Raw genomic sequence first — 22,637 nt, 5'->3', positions numbered from 1 at the left:
TTATTATCTTTCTGTGGAGACCTACATAAAGTTCATCAACAATCCACTCTAGAAGATATCCTGTTTACAAGGGATTTCAAATGACCTCTCAGCTCCACAAAACACAATCAGTAAGGTGGATCTATAAGCCAAAGATGAAGTCAAATTAGTATGATCACCCAAACACCATTTCATATCATATAGCAATTAGCAATTAGTAGCAATTAGTAACCAGCTGTTTCTTAATCACTTTTAATATTATTACTTGACAAGCCAAAGTTCATGTCAAAGTATCTGCCTAGAACATTCATACACAAGTTTTAAAGGATGGCTTTAGGGATCAAAATTAATTTGGATATTATAAAACTTACTGGTTTATCCTTGGAAGTGCAGAAGTCCTGATAGGAAACTTCTAGAGTATAAATCCAAGGTAATCCGGGCGAATTTCGCGAAAATTTTTCTAACTCCGAAAAACACAGTGAGACACTTTGTGGGTAGAAAAATGAAGGAAGGCCATTAGGGCCAGTGAGGGTGTACAGTGTTAAAAGATTACCAGAGCATTCTAGACACGGTAGAATGCGGTGCATAGGTTGTGGGGAGACAGGTAAGTGGGGAACGAAGTAAATATGTTGAATCTAGACCAGCTTAGTTGCATCACTTGAATAGATTGGACTATATCTACAGTCTAATATTACACAGAGTCACAGACCAAAATTCCAAAACTTACTGGTTTGGATATTTACGAGTGACGAGCTTACCTGTCTCCTCACAACCTTAGCACCTCATTCTACCGTGCCTATAAAGTCCTGGTAAAATAATAACACTGTGCGCCCTCTATGACCGAACCCCCCCCTCGGTCACTCCTCACTACTCATGAGACCACTCCTTAAAAGTGGCCTCACGGTCACCGAAATAGGGGTGGCCAGAATCCTCTGGCCACCCCCAAGGACTCCCGTCGACTAAACTTCTCAAAGGTGAGCCCTTAACAAAAGGCACTGATGCCTTCCTAGCAGGGAGAGTGTAATCCTCCCCGCCGCAGCGGGTAAGGAGGGGGGGACACTCTCCTGAGCCCTGCAGGCGAAACTACCCCTTTTTCCTAACAAGGAGCCTCATCCTGTAAAGGCCCAACACTTGCTAACCCTAAGACAACTTAGGTGAGTACGCATATGAAAAACACAGGGTGCAAAGTTACCCTCACCGATAGACCTGGCCGGTGACTCTTAGTAGTTGTTGGCTCTGTCTATCTGGTGTTGTGCTTGGAGTCGTGAGCCTAGTCGAACGACTGCTCCCCCGTCCGGCTGTGTCCCACCCCCTCGGGGGAGGGAGGCGGGAATGGAGACAGGTAAGCTCGTCACTCGTAAATATCCAAACCAGTAAGTTTTGGAATATTTACTTCGCTCCTCGCTTACCTGTCTCCTCACAACCTTAGCACCGAGTGGCACTGCCCGATGGTGGGAGGCCCGAGGGGTGGGACCAAGTACCAACCGGACCTCACATCGCCGAGCTACCAAGAGCTGCCTCGGCGTGTAGAGTGTCAGGTAAGTAACAGGCGACGAACGTAGTTGGTGTTTTCCACGCTGCCACCTTGAGGATGTCCTGTATCGGGATACCGGCAGAGAGAGCTGTGGAAGCCGAGGCCCCACTGATGTTGTGATCTCTTGGCCAGGTATCCCCCCATCGTGAACGGGTGGATCATCTCTACTAGCCATCGGGATAGGGTATCCTTGGCGGCTGCTGTTTAAGGTGGTCGTGGCAGGATGAAAAGGGAGGTTGTTTGTCTCAACTTCTCTGTCCTGTTTAAGTACCACTTCAGTGCCCTGACTGGGCACCATCGCTTGTCCTCAGCCACTGATGAAAGGGTTTTGATTTCCGGAAAGAAAATGTCCCCGGGCAAGAAAGTCAAGGCCCGGTTCTTGACAATACGGGACGGGTCTGGAACCGTCCTCGCCCCATGGCCCTCAAATCCGATGTGGTTCTGTTTGGTTGTTAGGGCTTGGAGGTAACTCCTTCACGCTGACGCTACCGCAATGACGAAGAGTGTTTTCTTTGAAAGAGCAGCCCGGGGAAGCGTTCCCCGTTGATTCGTACAGCGGCCCTGCCAGGGCATGCAGCACTGCTGAGAGCCCCGCAGAGGGGGCTAACTGTCTGACTCGTGGACGGCGATTAGCCATGCCTTTGGTGAGCTGGTCAATGTCTGGGCTAATGCCCAGCGTGGAGCCGTCTGAAAAACCAGACGTCCCCGTCTGGGGCCTGCGTGTGGGACCTGCGGCCTGGGACCCGGGGTCCGGAGGGAGCCACTAGGATGAATTTACCCTTGGAGCTGCGAATCTTCCTCGGTATCTGGCTGATCATGCCAAAGGGGGGGGAAGAATTTAAACCTCTGGTCCATCTCAAGGCAGGGACCTGGTGCTATGTGGAAGGCTGCAGGTGGGACCGCCTGTTACAAAAGATGGGCAGCCCATTGTTGCCCTTTGTCGTAAGCAGGTCTATCAGAGGTATGCCGAACATGTGGAAAAACCTACCGCATATTCCTTGCGAAGGGTTCACTCGTCGGGGTCGAGTTGTCCCCTGGGCAGAGCATCGGCCCTCACACTCTCCTTTCTGGCTATATGGGAGACCCATAGGGCCGTGCCAGATTCTGCAGCTGTGGTGAGGGTCTCCCATGCCAGACGGCACAGTCCCTCTGCCCTGGTGCCACCCTGTCTATTGATGTAGCTACTGTACAGTATGCCACCACCATCGTGTTGTCTGAGAGGATGGTGATCAAAGTGCCCTGTACTTGGGCTTGGGAGGACTCCAGAGAGCCCCGACCCCACAGTCCTGAGAGCGAGGCGGAAGTACATGAAACCTGGTTATCTTTGCAAATAGGGTGTTGGGGCCGATCCTTTGCCCTGCTGACGCCACTGTGGTGCAGGAAAGTGGTTTCTCTGTATAAGCTGCTAAAGAAGTCAAGGACAGTGGCCTGTATGATGACCTTGTTAGCGCCTGCAATACAGCAGCACTCGCAGTACTGCTTGCAGTACCACAGTACTGCTGATGACCCCTTTAGTTATCAACCAGTTGCAATCAGAAAACCTCTGAAGAAAAGTACTGCCTTGATGATGTAGACCTAAGCTGTACCCTGTAGGGAGGTTTCATGGAGGTTCTTTCCATGAAAAATAATATTAATAATAATATTGAGGGTTGAACTGCGCCGGCCTATCTATCGATAACGAAGCCAGAGGCGCTAGCAATATTACCCTTCTCAAAAATAACCTGTTAAACAGAGAGAAATCCCTCCTGGATGGAAAGACGCAATGGATATAAAGTGCCTTGCCCAAGGAAACAACAGAATGATCTGGCCAGGACTAAAACCTGCAAGCCTTAGATCACCAGTACACTGCCTACACCGCTTGACCACAGTTCTCTCCAAAAATTGAGTACTGAATGGATAGTTTGCTTCATGAGAGTCTTAATCAATGCTACAGCTGCTATGTGGCTTTTACAACTACAGTATATGTATGTATTTGTGTATGTAATTTAGATCATCCTGCAAGTAGGAACTTGTGAAGAAGCCTCATTGGCTTATCAAAGCCGCAAGCTGACCAAAGTCAGTCTCGTACATTCATATTTAATGTCCATGACTATGAATTGTCAACAGCTCTGTAACTGGACAACATACATTAATCTTGGGGTGACTTGAACCGGGGACCTTTTGATTGGAAGGCACCGGGTTTAACCACTGAGCTAACTAAGCTACAGCCCTACTCACCAGGAACAAACTCCCAACAGGGGATGTGTAGGGTGGGTTTGTAGAAATTCCACCTCATAAATCCTGGCTGTTTAATGGAGTCCAGGGAGTTACTCAGCAAACACAAAGGCGTTACTAAATGTTTAGTCTTTTGCTATGATAGCGTTATTAGAGGTGTAAGAAATATGTTACCGAAACCCTTTAGGGGCTATTATTTCAAAACAATTTCCGTTAAGACATTAATATAACATTAATATAACGTAATATCTCATAGACATCTTATGTCAACGTTTTATCAACACCACATTTAACGTAATAAACACGTATTGAATGTTATGATAACGTACCCGTTACTTCTCAAATCTCTTCCTGTCGAGATGTGTCCATTTCGTAGTGCAGTAAAGGTTTCCAGCTTCCTATTGAAACCACCTAGCGCCTAGGCTAGTCAAGACTAGGCCATCAGGTGCTACGAAATGCAACTCTGCTTAAGATGTCGGAACATCGAACATTGCTCATGAAGCGCATGCTGTATGTTCGGAGCGTGTTAGCGCTTGTAACTTGCTGGGGTTGTATCCTACCCCTTTTTCAACTTACTAACGCGTTTGTCTTGGTATTCACCAAAGAAATAGGAAGAAAGGCTTATTCCATAGGATCGCTCACGTAGTCGATAGCTCGTTGCGGTAAAAGTTGAGCTTACACGTGTCAAGCCAGGTGGCTGCTTGGCCCCCCCTCCTCTCTTAACAAATGTGCCACGTTGTACCTTTTTTTTCTGGCAGTTTGCCAAGGATCTATGAGCGATATGTTTCCTGGCACTTTGCCAAGTCTCGAGAAAGTTCTCTTCCTAGCAGTTACGGAATACTGTACGTCATGAGAACCGATTTGAAACCCCTCAGTCTTACGCATTTTAACATGTTCTGGAAGTGGGTTCACCAGTGTTTTAAACGACAGTGTTTTTAAACACAAGTAAGATTTTAACCTAGGAAAATGGCGATGAATTATGATTAGAGAGGAGTATAATTAGCGAGGAGAATATGACCCCTGAGTGTCTGCAGGTACTCGATACCTAAACACACATTTGGGATGTGTAGTGGTAGCGGTGTTTTCCCGCAAATGATTCGAACCTGTCGTCGCCGCTCAAGCTGCTAGTTCCGGGGGGGGGGGGGGGGGTACACTCCCCCTATTCTGGGAAGCGGGAGTAACCGTCCTCTGTAACCCCGAAATCTAGGGGTGGACCTCGTCGTCTAGGCCGGACAGGTTGCCCGACGCTCTGCAAACCAGGTCGTGGGAACCTGGCTCGGGGCTGGTTCTCTTTTCGGATTGGGCGCTTGCCCCTGCTACCCCGTTCTGGGGGCCCGGCATTGGTAATCTCATCGGTTCCCGGCCTCAGGACCGGCCGCGGCTCCGCTTAGGGGGTCTGCGGGCCGGGCTTCTGCACCTGCTACCCCGTTCTGGGGGCCTAGCAGTTGTTAATCTCGTTGTAAATGTTGTTGTAGTTGTAAATGTTATTGTAAATGTCGCAGTTGTAAATGTTGTTACTCTCGTAGGCTCCCGACCTCGGGACCAGTTTTGGATCCCGTTTGGAGATCTGCGGACCGGGCTTCTGCCCCTGCGCCCCCGTTCTCGTCGGGCCCGGGCCCTCCGGAGCCAATCTCTGAGGACCCAGCAGTCGATTGTATAGCTCTGGTTCCCGGCTCCGGGGCGGTCTCGGATCTGGAGTGAAACCTCGGTTCTGCCTTCCCTTCGAGTCTCGCCGGACCCGGGGTCTCGCCGGACCCGGGGCCTCGCCGGACCCAGGCTCCCGGAGCCCGTCTCTGTGTGCGTACCACGCCGGGTACCACCACGCCGGTACTCCTCGACCCGGACATTCTGTCCTTTCCGGTGGGATTTTTTTTTTTTTTTTTTTTTTTTTAATATTTTTTTCTCGCCGGACCCGGGCTCCCGGAGCCTGCTATGGGACCGGCTCCGTTTCAGCGGCCCCTCGGTCGTACTCTCTCTCTCGGACCCGAGCTCTCCGTGGCCTGTAGCCCGCGCTCTATGGGTCTCTCTTGCTGCGACCCGGACTGAGACGTTGCCTCTAGCCCGGCCGAGCCGTGCCTCTTCTCAAGAGGTCTTTTCTTGGCGGGAGCCTTGCTCCTGCCCTTCCCTCTGGCCGTAATCAACCGGACGTCGCCGGGACCATTAGGGGTACTCTTTGCTGCGACCCGGACTGAGACGTTGCCTCTAGCCCGGCCGAGCCGTGCCTCTTCTCAAGAGGTCTTTTCTTGGCAGGAGCCTTGCTCCTGCCCTTCCCTCTGGCCGTAATCAACCGGACGTCGCCGGGACCGTTAGGGGTACTCTTTCTCTCTCTCTCCACCTCTCCTTCGGCCCTCTCCTGGCCACTTTCCTCCACCTCTCTCACCACTTCTCCCTCCTCCTCTCTCTCTCTCTCTCTCTTGTCTCTCCTATATCTTTTTCTGGGGCACCGATGGCCTAAGGAATCAAGTCCAGCCTGCCCTAAAGCTTGCTTCTTAGACTCGTAAGCCACTGGTCTATCTAGTGCCACTGGGCTGGCGAAAAATTTATGCAGACCAGGCGTGGGTCCCGTCTGGTGTAGGTTCTACACTTAGGACACAAATCGTGTTCGAACCAGGTTCTGCCTGGCCGAAACATCGAGTAGTTAAAAAGCTTTAGCTGGTTACGAGACAAACTAAAACGCTCGAATTAAGGAAAGACTAACTCTTAAGCTTACGGAAAAATGCAAACTAACAAGAGAACGGGAGATAACGGGAGGTACATAACGGTGAGTAGAGGTACGTAGCGTAACCTAGCAACGGCAAAATACGAAAAACGCTACGAAGTGGCCTAACAAAATCAACACAAGCTGAAAAAGAACATGAGAGAGCGAAATATAGAAGAAGAAATCGTGAATAGAAATACAATGTAGACATGCTATGAACATGAAATACAACGACACGCCTATAGCGTGGGGAAGGGAAAATGGCGGGAAACCTAGGCAGTTCGCGGAACTGCTACCCCCGCAAAAAACCTAAGGGCGGAAACGCACTAGGAATAAAAACAGTCCCCAAAACCCTCCCTTTCAACAAAAAAGGATACTTATCGGGCTGGAAAGGACTGCAATACTCCCAAGAATCCGAGGAAAGAAACTTCCAAAGATCGCTAAAGAAAACCAAGACGAAATCCAAGGGAAATATATCCACAAGAAATTCACGTGAAGACACTTTTAATGGTAGAATGAGTAGTGAGGAGTGACCGAGGGGGGGGTTCGGTCATAGAGGGCGCACAGTGTTATTATTTTACCAGGACTTTATAGGCACGGTAGAATGAGGTGCTAAGGTTGTGAGGAGACAGGTAAGCGAGGAGCGAAGTAAATTATACCAGATCAGTTCCTCAGATACAACACAAAACTCTATGGGGAAAACTAAATTAGTCTTACAATGTTACAATATGTATTCAATATGTTACAATTTGTTACAATGTTTACAATATGTTACAAACTTGTCAAATAAACATGAATATCGTACAATGATGACTTGTCATTTATATGTAGAACATGTCAGTTGTATACAACTTCTTAAACAACAAGAGTAGTTAGTAACATTAACATTTAGGCTTGCAATCAACAGCTGACATCACCATCATCAAGTTAAACTTAAATGAACAATCCAAAGATTTAGCATATTTTGAAGATGACTATATCTAGCACTCACATCTTTCTTTCTTTTTTGGGGCGGGGGGTCTTTCTTTTTTGTTGGGGGGGTAAGACATATTACAACCAACATCATTCTTATTAAATTGCAAACTTTCTGTCATCGAAGGACAGAATGTGTTTTTGCTTGTAATTGCTTGTGTTTAGATTTATATTTTTAAGGTTAAGTACAACTGGATTCCCTGTTACTAGTCTAGATCAGTTAGCAACTTCTCTAGAATTTATGATATATTTCCACCTTTTCAGTGTTCAGTGGGGGGGGGTTGCTTGTCTTTGCTTGTAAGTACTTGTATTTAGCTTTATTTTTTAATGTTAAGTACAACTGGATTCCTGATTCTAGTCTATTATTTAGCAACTTCTCTAGCATTTATGATATATTTCCACCTTTTCAGTGTTCAGTTGGGGGGGGGGGGGGAATGTTAGGTGGAGGGTGGAGTTCTTGTCCGATAGCTTCTTGCCCCTTTTTCTAATGCCATATGACATGTCTTTGATGGACATTGCAATATCAGCGATTAAGTTCTGTTGTATAAGCAGCGCCATTGTTGTCGCTATTGTTGTGTTCGATACATACAACACGATAATTGCAGTAATTAATGTCCAGTATTAATGAATAATACCAATTAGTTTGGCTGCCTTAATTAGTAATCACTATCCTCATCAAATCACTCTGTGATTTTGCATATAGAGTGAAGCCCTAATAATTGTTCTACCGTACCGCACCACACAAAGGCATTGCGAGCCATACAATTAACTGTCTTGTTTGCTATCAAATGAAATGTGTTTTGAACCGTGAAATATGGCTTCTCCATCAGCTAGATAAATGATCATCAAGAAACGGTGACAGAATTGGAAGAGAAATTTGTGCACAGATTGGGCAGAATCTTGTCAGAGCAGAGGCAGCTGTTACCAAGCGCCCTGGTCAGAGGCAGTGGAAGGGGTGGCATGGAGAGGTGTACGGTTACTAAGAAAAAAATTAAAGTAATACGGCCTGACACCACAGGGATGAAAATATACACCTGATCGATGGATATTGTCAAAGTCTTTAGAGTTAGAAGCCCAGCCCCTTTTCTGTAGTAAAGGACTATGAAAGGCCTTCCTTGAATGGCTTTTAATAGTCCACGATAGTTACCGTGAAATTCATAACATGTGTGACGAAGTTATAATACAACACCATAACTATCGTGGATCAACGATACCAATATCCACCATGTAGTTATCATGACCACAACGAGAATCGGGTGAAATGTAACAATTTAATGCATCTACCTACATATTAGAAGGGTGGTTCCTCATCTACAGTATGATAAGCAGGCAGAGCATGACTTGAGCATAGAGAAAAAAACTGGAGAAACTTTAGACTTGGACAAGAAAGTCTGTTTTTGTAGAACTCAGACTAAGTATCCTGGACTATATTTTGCAATCGTTGAAGCTTTGTTAAATATTAGCACTGTACAGTACATAGGTTTTATTTTCCACACGTTTCAACCATAATACTACACGACCTTTTCAAGGAAAGTCAAATAACCCTGACAGTATCATGGTAATAATTGTCAATATTCTTGACTTTATGGTGGGTATAGAGACCGACAGAGGGCCTCCAGTCATTCTCTCCTCCCCCCCCCCTTTCCCCAGTGATGCCTGTCATTCCATCCTGGCCTGGAACTACAAGTTCCAATCTTTTGAAACATTCTAGTATGAATCTCGGCATCGTCTATTCCTGAACTCAACCTACTTTTATTGTAACTGAAATCCATAATCATAATTATATTGGCTCCTTGCATCTGCCGTTTTCTTTGCCTTTTCCTTCTCATTAAGAAGCATGTATTGATATATTTTTGGAAAGCTTAGTGTTTTGAATTTAGTCATGGTATTGTTAGAGTAGTCATTTGAAAGCAGGAAATTGAGCAGAAGGTTCTCAACTGTTTATTTTCACTCCTGATATACAATGCAAAAGCACTTGATTGCTGATAAAGTTTCCATTTCACACAATAATTAAAAAAAGCCTGAACATTCTACAATGTTTGCTTCGATCAGCAATAGACTATTAGAGGATGGCAATAATAACACTAACACAGTGAATCAGATACAACAGCAGCAGCAGCTAAGTTAAATGGTACTAATGATATTGTACTCGTACTCATCCTGTAGTAGTCAATACTCATGCTGTTGTACTTGTACTCATGATGTTGTACTCATACTCATGATGTTGTGTTCGTACACATGATGTTGTACTGGTACTCATGATGTTGTGCTCGTACACATACTGTTGTACTTGTATTCATGATGTTGTGCTCGTACTCATGATGTTGTACTTGTACTCATGATGTTGTACTTGTACTCATGATGTTGCAATTGTACTCATGATGTTGTGCTCATACACATGCTGTTGTACTTGTACTCATCCTGTAGTAGTCGTACTCATCCTGTTGTACTCGTACTCATCATGTTGTACTTGTACTCATCATGTTGTACTTGTACTCATGATGTGTGCTCATACACATGCTGTTGTACTTGTACTCATCTTATAGTAGTCGTACTCATCCTGTTGTACTTGTACTCACCCTGTTGTACTTGTACTCATGATGTGTGCTCGTACTCATGATGTTGTGCTTGTACACATGCTGTAGTAGCCATACAGTACTGATGCTGTTGTACTCGTACTCACCCTGTTGTACTCGTACTGATTCTGTTGTAGTCGTTCTACATAGCTGTCATCTATCATATACGTTGATGGCTTGTAAGTGTGTCAATGTTCCGATGTAATTTTAGTGGGTTGAATGCGAAACAATACCCTTTGTTCGTGGCTTACTTGTCAGGTAGAGTACCATGGTAGAACACAAAGCGTTGCCTTTAACATTAACAAACAAGTTGAAACAACAGCACTGAGTTACCAATTTTCACTCAAAATAGACTTTTCCCATCTTCAAAACCTGCATCACTTGGTACTATTCATCACTGTACCCACCACTGAACCAAATTTCTTGCTCCCTACTGTAGTACCCACCCCTTCCCGGGTCACTCACAAATTCCTTTTCCTTTCTGGGTCTACTTGATTTGCTACAGTAAGCTACAGAGATTCAGCAGTTAGAATGTGCATGATAATTCATAAGGAAAACAGTCAAAAACACAATATCAAGATATATAGCTCAGATAAAACAACCCCAACCCTTACATGAAGTTGATAACACTGATCAGTTGAATTGAACTTAGTTAAGCACATGTGCTTCCCCCCCCCCCCCCTAACATTTAAGCAATTAATGCCCTCTATGATTGATGTATAACTTACCATTGCAATGTTACAACAGATTCCTCCCTTTATAGTTCTACGATTAATCAAACTTTGAAAATGGCAAAGCAAGAGTATGAAAGTGATTGTGTCTATAAACATTTACAGTTGGCTGTGCAGTCATTGAAAGATAGGGTAATCTTCCCAGGAAACACGTTCTTTAATAGTGATGTTTTAATTAAGTAATTAATTAATCCCCAACAAAACAAGCTTTGCATCATGATGAACAAGATAATTCATCAACTGGTCTCAAGATCACCACTGGTTTGGTTGCCAGAATTCAAATTCCCTGCCTGCTAGAGTTTAAATCTGCCAAACTGTTTAGATTTCCCGTGAGTGCAATATGTCTCAAGTACAATTTCAACGGAACATAGAAAGGCATACATTTATTTCAAAGATGAGTATGAAGAACTATGGTTTATGAGTTGGCACTGCAGAGGGTTAGGTGTAATTCCACAGTCTCCAAACTATTCAGGGGGAGGGGGGCCAAATGTGGATTGGGGGAGTTTTTTTAGACATCGGAAATTTATGTACAGTTCTTTCATGCATTCTGAGATTGATTCTCACAGTTAGGGTCTGGTCGTTCATGCGGCTGCTCTCATGGAAACTCCTGGGTCTTAGGCCAAACTGCCCTTCAAAACTACCTTCTAATGCCCCTATATAACATCCAACCCCAAATCCATAGATCTGCATGCAGAAACAGTAGTGACAGCAGAAACAGTTGCGTGTAGACATGTAGGTGAGCTGAACAAAGTACATGTCATTAAGTCTACATAACCCCCCCCCCCCTCCCCCAAACCATCTATCCACTGCATATATGCTACTTACACAGCTCTATATGATACATTTGATTATTAAATTTTACATTTCCATGTAGACATCCTCCTACAAACTTCATATAGATCTTTTAATCCTCACATGTAAATCGAATTTCCACCAAACTGAGTTTAATCCACTCTGTGTCTGGAAACTCATTTTGTTTAAATATGTCACTGTATAGTATCAAGGACAAATAGTTATTTTTGTCTAGTGCATGAAAATATTAAAATATATATTATAATAAAGAATGAAAATAGCATTGTTACAGGTAAGTTCTGTTCAATGTCAGCAATGTCATCCCATGAAGAAATTAACCACACACACAAAAGAAAAAAAAAGAAAAAAACCCAAGGCCACCAAGTTTTAAAAGATTTGCACATAATATTGCCAATTCTGATTTCAAAGTGTATACTATACTGTATTTTTTGGAATATTTTTCTAGAAACAAAATCACTTGCTACCCTGTTAAAGATCAGTAAACTTATCAAAAGGTGTATTATTTACGTGTAGAAGTAAAGTGGGCCTGACGTTTTGATCCTAGCAGGATCTACTGTACTTTGGAGGCTGAATGACAAGTAAACAGAAGGGACAAATACACGCATAATTTATGTCTAATAAAGAAATCCTTTTGCAAATGAGATAAAGGTAGCAATCAACTTGAAAATGCATGATTGCTCCTATTAACAAGTATAGTTGTATGCCTTTGGAGGGGGCGGAGAGGGGTGGCAATATCTATGATCAGAAAGTGCACACACCCATGAAGAGAAATGCAATGTAAAAAGTAAACAAACAGATGTATATACATAACATTATAGGAACCTTCAGAGTTGATTTTGGTTATTTTCAATCCTATTTCAAAATTAGCAATTTGCTTTTTGTATGTCGTTAATACTAACAGGAATTTCTAGCTAGGTTACCAAATGTCCATGACTCCCTTGACATATATTTTAAGTAGACTTTGAAGAAAAAAATGTCCTGATTTTTTGGCAGTTTTAAAGGAAAAATATTGTTACCTGGCAACAAAGACAAAATGGCATGTTTAACCTTGGAATGCAGATTAAACCTCTGAGTCGGTTTTGAAATTAAACCCCTACCAAAAGCAGTCGATCTTGCAATTTCCAAAACTGCGATTGGTTGCAAACGGCAGAGGGCAGCATACAAGCCCTGACTTACGGATCATTTATAATAAAGGCGATATTCCCGCGTGTGACGATTATGTCCAAAAGAAAAACGTTCAACACTGTAAGTCGAATATCAATGTCTTGTCCATGACTGAAGTTACGGTTGATTGAATAGAATCTATTTGGCTGGTGGATGCCTGGATCATCCCCCTTCCCCTGCCCCCGCCCCAAGTGGACCACAGTGGGTGGTCTGTAATGTCATTCTGGCACATGTTCTGCAAAGGCTTTAGTTTCCCATTATAATCTTCATTGTTGATTTATCCTTGAACTAGCCCTTTCACATAATTTTTTGCAGCTCTCCACCATAGTGTACTTCAACAGCTGAGGGGAAAATTGCCACCCAGATGTTCCTCTTGCCCCCACCTCCCAGTTCCCCCACCCTCAATCAGATCTGCTACTTATCCAAAATATATAGAACTAGGGCTACTTGATCGTTTTTAAATTTTTATTAGAAACAGCTTCCATGGCAACACATTAATGTGAAAAATTGTCAAATTATAGCATAATTTTGTGTCTAAGTCACTTTACTTTATAAAAATTCCCAAAGGAGAGAGGAAACCCTCTCCTTAGAACCCTCCCCATACCAGTGTTATATATTTTGCTCCCTCCGTCCAAACAAATAGATGCAGCCCCCCCCCGGAGAATGCCTTGGCTGGTAACTGACTAAACCAATCAATCTATGCCAAGGTATGTTAGTAGAAGTATTACCAACTCTTGGTGTTATAATGCACTGCTGATCCATGCACAAGCAGAATTTGATAATCTCAAAATAAATCTATATTATTATAAATACACAAAGCAACTGATTCTGTGATCCATACTCTTTACAAACGATATTTCCCCAAACAAATAATTGCCAATCATGGAAGACATACAACCTTCAGGATTTTTTTTATCTTTTAGCCAGCCAAGTTTAATTAGTCAAAATTTAATGACTCAATGCACCAAATTTGTCATCAATAATTTCCAAGCGCAAACAAGGCCAAGTTCAAGCTCGATTTAATGAAGCCAAATAAAGAAACTCAAAAACTGTTTGAAATTGGAAGTTGAGCTAATGAAATATCCAACAATGGAGAAGTAGCTAATTCTAGCCATTATGTGGCAAACTGTATGAATCTCCCGATAACCCAGCTGTGACGACAGTTTTACTTAACGGATACAGAGACATTTCTTCATCCCATTTGCTACAGAATATGGAAAGGAAATAAATAGCTACTTAAAGGCATCAAATTTCACTATAGAGGGCAGTATGCACATATATGATTACATCTGTGATTCAAGAGTATTTTATACAGGCAGTAAGAGTCAACGTCTGGCCTGAATTTATCGTTTGTCAACAAATGTGTGGCTGACATCATCAATAGCAGAAAATAAGATCTTGTTTGAAAGTCACTATTTTTCTATTTGTTTGCCTATTGTAGCTAAATACAAATTTGTAAATAAGGTAACATTTGAATGAAGCTTGACTAAGGTTTATTACTTTAAATGCTCAGCAAATATTTTAAATGAAAATTTCTTTTCAAAATATACATTCAATGAGATGCGAGAACTGCTACCCATACTGAGAGCTCTATGAATTTGAACAGGGCGGAAACCGCTCCCTAAACAGTCTCAAAAACCCTCACCTAGACACAAAAGGGTATTTATCGAGCTGCACACGAATAGTCAAAGTACTCCTGTTTCTCATAAAGACAAACAAAGATCTTAAGGAACCTTTCCGATCAAATTAAGTCAAAATATAATCCACACAAGAAACGAACTATGTAGGCACTTTGGGTGGTAGAATGAGGAGGGCATTGACCGGAGGAGCCGGTCATAGAGGGCGCACAGTGTTAAAAGGTTACCAGTTCATGCTAAGCATGGTAGAACAAGGGTGCTAAGGTTGTGGGAAGACAGGTAAGCGAGGAACAAAGAAAATCAGCTGATAAAACAGGCCAATAACATTTTTTGAATATTTGACGATTGACATCACAGATTCTAGACAATGCTAGCTATTGCAGAAGTCTATAAAGGGCTTTGTATATTAGAAATAAAAACTAGAGCACTAATGGTGCTAAACTCAACGGCATTATAAACTGAGTATAATTTGTAAATGTCACAACATACAATGGTGACACTTGAGATAAATATAATCAGCTTACAAGTTTTAACGAAATACAGTATTAAACCGAACCATAATAATGTACTTGTACATAGATGACGTCTAACGCTTAACATCAATGCTGACTATCTCTAAAACCTACCCAACACAATATGACCGTGTAAACTTTCCAAGATCACTCCAAGCTTCCCTTCTTGAGATATCAATTTAAAAGCAAGGCAAAAACCACATACAGATCCATACAATCATGATTGTCACGTTGCAACTAAGAGCACTGAAACCGACCGACAGATTTTGAGTGAGACCGAAGGATTTCTTTCATAAGAAGTGGTCCTGTTTTGTCAGTGAGCTTCGAGAGCTTCTTTACAGAGCCTTTTAGAATTCACTTAAAAGTGGCCACAACTGAATAATCGCTGCATGCCATGATTTTATAAGTATCATTGGTGCACCAGACACAATTGGGAAAGGACCTACAGATCGAACTTGGCCATGTCTGTTGACCTATTAGGATAAGAAATTCAATAACAACCTCCAAAATGGTAAAGTAAATGTAAAATCAAATAGTATTAAAACACCTTTAATAGAGAAACAGAATATTGCTATTGATGCAGCCTGTGGAATATCATGGTTGTTGATTGGTAATGTTTTGACCCAAACCACTATAGGCTTTGTTTATCAATGTAATGCAATGTCGCTGTACTTGCATTACACATCAATATATATACACGATTCACTTAAATGACAAGTGTAACTGTCCATGAGATATGAAAAACTATTTTATCTCAAATCCCAAATGGTCAAATTACCAAGAAATATCCCCCAAAGTTAATGGCTATTCATAGTAGTTCAGCCCTGATAACTACTGTACATAAAAAGTAGGCTAGGGTTTATACCTATGTCACAAAGTGTGCTACAGTAGGTTAACCAACATGAATAAAATATAAGAGTTACGCAGTAATATCTGTGTTCATGTCCAAAACTAAGTTTTGTCTCACTAAAATGCATCCACAAAGTGTGCTAGGTTAACCAACATGAATAAAATATAAGAGTTACGCAGTAATATCTGTGTTCATGTCCAAAACTAAGTTTTGTCTCACTAAAATGCATCCACAAAGTGTGCTAGGTTAACCAACATGAATAAAATATAAGAGTTACGCAGTTATATCTGTGTTCATGTCCAAAACTAAGTTTGGTCTCACTAAAATGCATCCACAAAGTGTGCTAGGTTAACCAACATGAATAAAATATAAGAGTTACGCAGTTATATCTGTGTTCATGTCCAAAACTAAGTTTTGTCTCACTAAAATGCATCCACAAATTGAGGTTGACAAGCCTGTGGAACTTTTACTTCCCTGATTCAGGGCTTGTTGATTTCTTGAATATTTGTTTTATGAAATGTCCTAATATGCATTAACAAGTATTATTATTCAAAACCAAAAAAAAAAAAACCATCCCAAAAGAGGAAAAAAAAAACCCATACACAATACTTTGAAATAACAAATTCAGAAATATTATCCCTGCTAAGTTGTTCCGGAATAGATAATGTGACAAGCTTTGACAAGTTTTTCACTCATTAGTGAGCATAATTGCTATTTTCAAGCCTTCATATCCAAGTATCTGATAGAATCTCATCCAATCGGCAACAAATTAGATGAATAAAAAATAAATGAAAAAAAATACTAAGTTGAAATGAGGTTTTACCTGTCAGGATGTAGGCATTGAATATAACAAAATTGATGCATATTTTTAATTTATATAACACTTTCATAAAGGGGACATGAAATATAAGAATTGGCTTTTCTAATAATTAAGACCAGTCTTATGTAATGTCTCACATTTTGCTGTCGTGGTAACGACTTCACAACAAGGTAATTATACTACAAAGACTGCCTTAAATGACGGAGGGAGGATTTGCTTTATTAATATTTTGCAACGAGATGTGATTTTATCAGAAATATGAAATTTACCGAACATTGCTACATGTATGTCTTCTCTTGCTATTCTCTTATTAACATTTTTGAAATGCTTTCTATCCCTGGACATTACAGTACTACCTGTACATTCAACCAACAAAATCTTGCTCCAATCTATAGTAACACCTTGGTCCATAGAAATAGGAGACTCATTATGCATAGGGGATAGGGGAGGGGAAGGGGGAGGGAAAAGGAAGGGAGGGTGGGAAGAAAATTGTTCATAAATTACGTGCTGTAATCAGTTCTGGCGACTTACCAGCCAATAATTATGTCATAGATCGTCTTAATAGTAGATTCAGAGTTGTAGGGATGGGGATGGGGAGGGGGAGGGGAGGGGGAGGGGAAAGGAAGGGAGGTTGGGAAGAGAATTGTTCATAAAGTACATGATGTTGTAACTAGTTCTGGCGACTTACCAGCCAATGGTTGTAATGTCATAGGTCTTAATGGTAGATTGAGAGGTATAGAAAATGATACGATATGATACAGATGCAATACAGCATATGATATGATACAATACAACATGATACATTTTACAAGAACACACAACACAATACAATACGAAACACTAGGATATGAAGAACATTAAGTCACATATGGCTTGAAAAGAATGGATGTTGACACTGTCATGCGAACATTTATACACAATCGCAACAGGTATTAAAGGGAGGCACACAAACTTATGAAGCAGCTTACATGTGACTCTCATACTAAGTATACTATATGTGTGTAAGTACTGCAATATTACACAATTTCAATTGATTCACTTTCCATTACTTTCACTACTTGATATCTGTTTTCTTAAGTTATCTGCATAATCTGTGTTTTACTCCGATTTGAACTAGTTCATCATGGCCTCTCTGAAGTTCAAACGCTAAAATGTTTTAAAAGCAATTGAAGGCTTTAAAACAATTTCCTTTCCGAGAAGTGCTTGATTTGAGTGGTTAATTTAGCCGACAGGGTTTTCTGACTTTGTTTTTACTTCTCTCTGTTTTCTTGGTTTTTCTTCACTCTTTGGCTTCTTTTTAAAGTTTAGTCTGTATCTTTGATGTCAGATATACATTAAAATATCAATTTTCATTCTAAAAGTCATCTTCAAGATTGTGCTTAAAAAACTTTGAAAGAACCCCACAGGGAGATTTAAAATGGATTTAAAATGGTGGCAATTATCTAAATGGAGGAAAAATTGGTTCTAATTCATAACAACTTTTTAGTAAGTCCTGTAAAAGTCTTTTAAGCCTAATTAATCCATCCTTTACTGTTAGTGTGAACCAAACCGTAATTTTTAATCTTGAGTAAATCTCTTCCACCTCTGACCATCATCTATCTTAAATATCGTCCTGACCACAAGTTCATTTTTATCAGAAATCTACAACAATATTTATCTTGACCCCCTTCCTTTAATGACCCATATTCAAGCAAAGAGTAAGCAATCAATGGAAATGATTTCTGATCTTTACCTCGCACAATTCTTCCATTTATACTCTCTTTGCCATATTTACCAAATTTAATGATCACTTTCAATGCCAATTTTATCTTTTCTAATTTACAGAAAATTCATAATTTCATTATTTAAAAGAATAATTGATAAATGATATTAAACATTCCTCTTTTCCTTTATGCGTCACCAATATCGTCCAAAATATGTAAATGAGGATGACTTTAGTTCAGAATTCAAGCCGTTTTCATCAGTTATCATTCATAACTTATTAATTCAGAAATAGTACTTAGGAGAAAAAAATCAGTAGATACACATCATGTCAACCTGTAACAGGTAGTTTAATTCTATGGTCGCTGAAATTAAAAAAATAGCATTCTTGAAATCCATGGCTAACCGATTCCATCAGTTGTATAAGGCAATTTAGGCAATGACTCTGTGTTAGTCTAGTTTTGCTAGAGGTTAGTAAATCTGCTTAAAAGGGTAATGCATTATCTACACTCAGTATTTAAGTGACCAGTATTTCAAAACAGAAAACCTGATCAAATACCCTTGAAACATATTTTTGGACTAGGATTATACCAACAGTTTGAAGATATACAATTTATCAGTTTCATTACGACCGTAAAACTGCGTTAATGCAGATCAAGCGTGTAAAATGTAACCACGGAAAGACCTTTTATGCATCCAGGGAAAGATACAACCACCTCTTAAGAGTGTTATAGCAAAGGTATGGTTGAACATTCAGAACATAGAATTTTCTGAAATTACCACATTGAAAATTAAAAAGTTTGTGAAGTCAGAAATTGAGTTTGACAAATTTTACAACACATTCAATTGAAACACATTCGTTTGCAACATATCAAGCTTGGGAGCCTCTTAACTGACTCCCCCCCCCACCCCTCCCCCAGAGGCCTTGTACACCAAATTGTCAACTACAGAATGACAAAAAGCCTACAAATTGTTCCTCTTCCCTGCAAGTCTGTCAATATTGGTATCTTGTTTCTCTGGAGGCAACTGCACTGTGCAGAGCTGCAATGTACAGACTCTCATTTGGGCAGAAGGCAGAAAAATACACACTCCAATATATATATATATATATATATCAAAATATATTACTGTATGTTCGTACCCGGTGCACTGGCGTACCCCAAGATGGAGAACACGAAAGCAGGACTGGACAGAAAAAACTTATTTTTCACTTCTTATACAAGAAGCAAAGAAGGAGATTCATGGAGTGCACTTAAATCAAAGCATAATATGAATAATTTTTCCCGATTTCCTGTGAGGCTATGGAGGTATTTGGGCCTCCCACTTTAGAACTCTTCACAGAGGTCCTTATACTGGTTCTAATGATGTAATGAACTCATTGACAATACCCAGAGCTTGTCTAGTTCACTTTGAAGGGTTTATGCAAACGAGACAACTTGTTTCTATTGAGAAACATAACCCTTAAGTGTTCAATAATTGGTGAGCATCTTCACAGGGAGTGTTGATCGGCTGTCTCGGGCCCCATGGCAGGGCCCAATGACGGGTAGTCAATGACACCTACAGAAAGCCGGCAATACCTTCTGGTGCTGTCCTCTTTCGGAGGGTAAAATATTTCCTCGTGATTGCTCGAAAAAAAAGGGTTCAACCCGAGCTCTTCAAGCACATCTTTTTCCCTTATCTTGCTAATTTCGTGTAAATGGCCGGGAGCAATTTTGCCTTTTTAACAAGAAGAAGAAGAAGGGCTGTGTGTGGGGATTAAGAGGCTGATCTGCTAGGGCTACTTAAACATTGTCATTTCCAAGGAGCGTGGAGACAACCTCATGCTGATAAAATTGAAAGGAAAATTGTCACACCACATGTACAGTATTCGTTAGTTTTTTTTTTTATATTCCATACTTGTTGGTCTGCATTTTAATTTTTTTCTCTTTTCCTTTCCTATTTTCCTCATTTCTGGTAATGATAGATGTTGCAAGATAAAATTATATAGTTCACTAAAATTATGACAAACTCTTGCTCATTTTCAGAAAACATACGTTAATAGATGGTTTGAGGTAAAGACCGATACGAGAAAGGAATTGAACATGACTTAGACCAGTTCAAAAACCTCTTTTAGAAAGTTTTTGATTGGTAATCATTTGTATTCAACTTTGTTTATTCTGAAAGAAAGGTAAGCTAAAAGGGGGGCTGGTTAGTTGGGAGGAGAGTTGAAGCGACGGAAGGGGTAGGGGGGCTATTAGTATGTATAGAAAAGGTATAGAAAAGGTCCTTGGTTGGATATATAACATAGGAATGAAGAAAATCTCGATAATTTGTCTTTATTGAAGAAAAAAAAACAGAATTTAATTGTGTCCTTCTCTCTTGGTGACATTCATAAAATTAGCATAATTTTAGGAAACTAGGAAAAATTTTCTCTATCAACTGTTGCCGGGGGTTACCATGGGCTCATGAGTACCAATTTCTCATGACTCAGAGCTTTGGCAATAATTCATGTTCTGTATGTATGTATGTTCAAGTGCATAATTAGTCATCGAAGATGGAGTCGTTCATGTCAAGAAGAAACAAATGCTTCTTAGTGTGGCATATCTGATAGGAGACATTAACAGAATGTGAGGATGGTCACAAAATGGGGACAGTATAAAATGAAATATAGGGGCATAAGACATTATTGAGTATCTTACACAGTATAAAATGCAATATCAGGGCATAATACATTATTTTGAGTATTTAACATCTCCTGTGGTGGTTGACTATTTTACATCTCCTGTGGTGGTTGACTATTTTACATCTGCTGTGGTGGTTGACTATTTTACATCTCCTGTGGTGGTTTACCATTTTACATCTCCTGTGGTGGTTGACTATTTTACATCTCCTGTGGTGGTTGACTATTTTACATCTCCTGTGGTGGTTTACTATTTTACATCTCCTGTGGTGGTTGACTATTTTACATCTCCTGTGGTGGTTGACTATTTTACATCTCCTGTGGTGGTTGGCTATTTTACATCTCCTGTGGTGGTTTACCATTTTACATCTCCTGTGGTGGTTGACTATTTTACATCTCCTGTGGTGGTTGACTATTTTACATCTCCTGTGGTGGTTGACTATTTTACATCTCCTGTGGTGGTTGACTATTTTACATCTGCTGTGGTGGTTGACTATTTTATATCTCCTGTGGTGGTTTACTATTTTTACATCTCCTGTGGTGGTTTACTATTCTTTATCTGTGAGTTTTGACTAATTCAGGAGCTACATATAAATTCATCAATAGTTTGCCATAATGTTAATCTATGTTCACATGCGCTGCTTAAGGTTATTAATGATCTGTTTTTTGCTCACACTGTAAGTTTGATTTGATCTACCTTTATTTGTTGGCATGTTATATAACTATACCCTCATGTACCAGATCCCCTAAGTGAATGCAGTAAACATTAAAAGCATAGTATAGCAACAACAATCCCTATGGCAACTGATCCAAAATCAAGTCAATGATTTACCTAGATTCAAATCAGTTACAGAATTCAATTGATACGGTAAGAAACTTGTACAACAGCAGCAGTGAAATATCTCCGCTCTCAAGTCTCAACGATGAAAACTTCTCTGAGGTCAGTGGCAAACCTCTCTGAGGGTGGGGCAGACCTCTCTGGGGGTGGGCAGACCTCTCTGGGGAGATCGGATAATCCTCTCTGAGGGTGGGGCAGACCTCTCTGGGGAGATCGGATAATCCTCTCTGAGGGTGGGACAGACCTCTCTGGGGAAATCGGATAATCCTCTCTGAGGGTGGGGCAGACCTCTCTGGGGAGATCGGATAATCCTCTCTGAGGGTGGGGAAGTCCTCTCTGGGCAGATGGGATAATCCTCTCTGAGGGTGGGACAGACCTCTCTGGGGAGATCAGATAATCCTCTCTGAGGGTGGGGCAGACCTCTCTGGGGAAATCAGATAATCCTCTCTGAGGGTGGGGCTGACCTCTCCGGGCAGATGGGATAATCCTCTCTGAGGGTGGGGCAGACCTCTCTGGGGAGATGGGATAATCCTCTCTGAGGGTGGGACAGACCTCTCTGGGGAGATCGGATAATCCTCTCTGAGGGTGGGGCTGACCTCTCTGGGGAGATGGGATAATCCTCTCTGAGGGTGGGGCAGACCTCTCTGGGGAGATGGGATAATCCTCTCTGAGGGTGGGGCAGACCTCTCTGGGCAGATGGGATAATCCTCTCTGAGGGTGGGGCAGACCTCTCTGGGCAGATGGGATAATCCTCTCTGAGGGTGGGGCAGACCTCTTTAGGAGTGGGTACAGACCTCTCTGGGGTGGGGCAGACCTCTCTTGGGGTGGTGGCAAAAAGAGATGAATGTTAATTTCTATCCAATCGACCCTACAGTAGTAAGCATTTTTAATCTCTCAGCACATTTAAGAGAAGCCGATAATTTTAACAATCCATGATGC

At 41.4% G+C, this 22,637-nt stretch overlaps 1 protein-coding gene across 3 annotated transcripts in view; it reads right to left on the bottom strand.

Annotated features, from left to right (window-relative positions):
* LOC139965684 (uncharacterized) overlaps nt 1-22,637 on the bottom strand; it is a 157,785-nt gene that overhangs the window by 123,159 nt on the left and 11,989 nt on the right. The window lies entirely within an intron of this gene.

Source organism: Apostichopus japonicus, chromosome 3, assembly GCF_037975245.1.
Source record: "Apostichopus japonicus isolate 1M-3 chromosome 3, ASM3797524v1, whole genome shotgun sequence".
NCBI lineage: Eukaryota > Metazoa > Echinodermata > Holothuroidea > Aspidochirotida > Stichopodidae > Apostichopus > Apostichopus japonicus.
The sequence above is the reverse complement of the archived record's forward strand: the minus strand, read 5'-3'. Positions and strand labels throughout refer to the sequence as shown.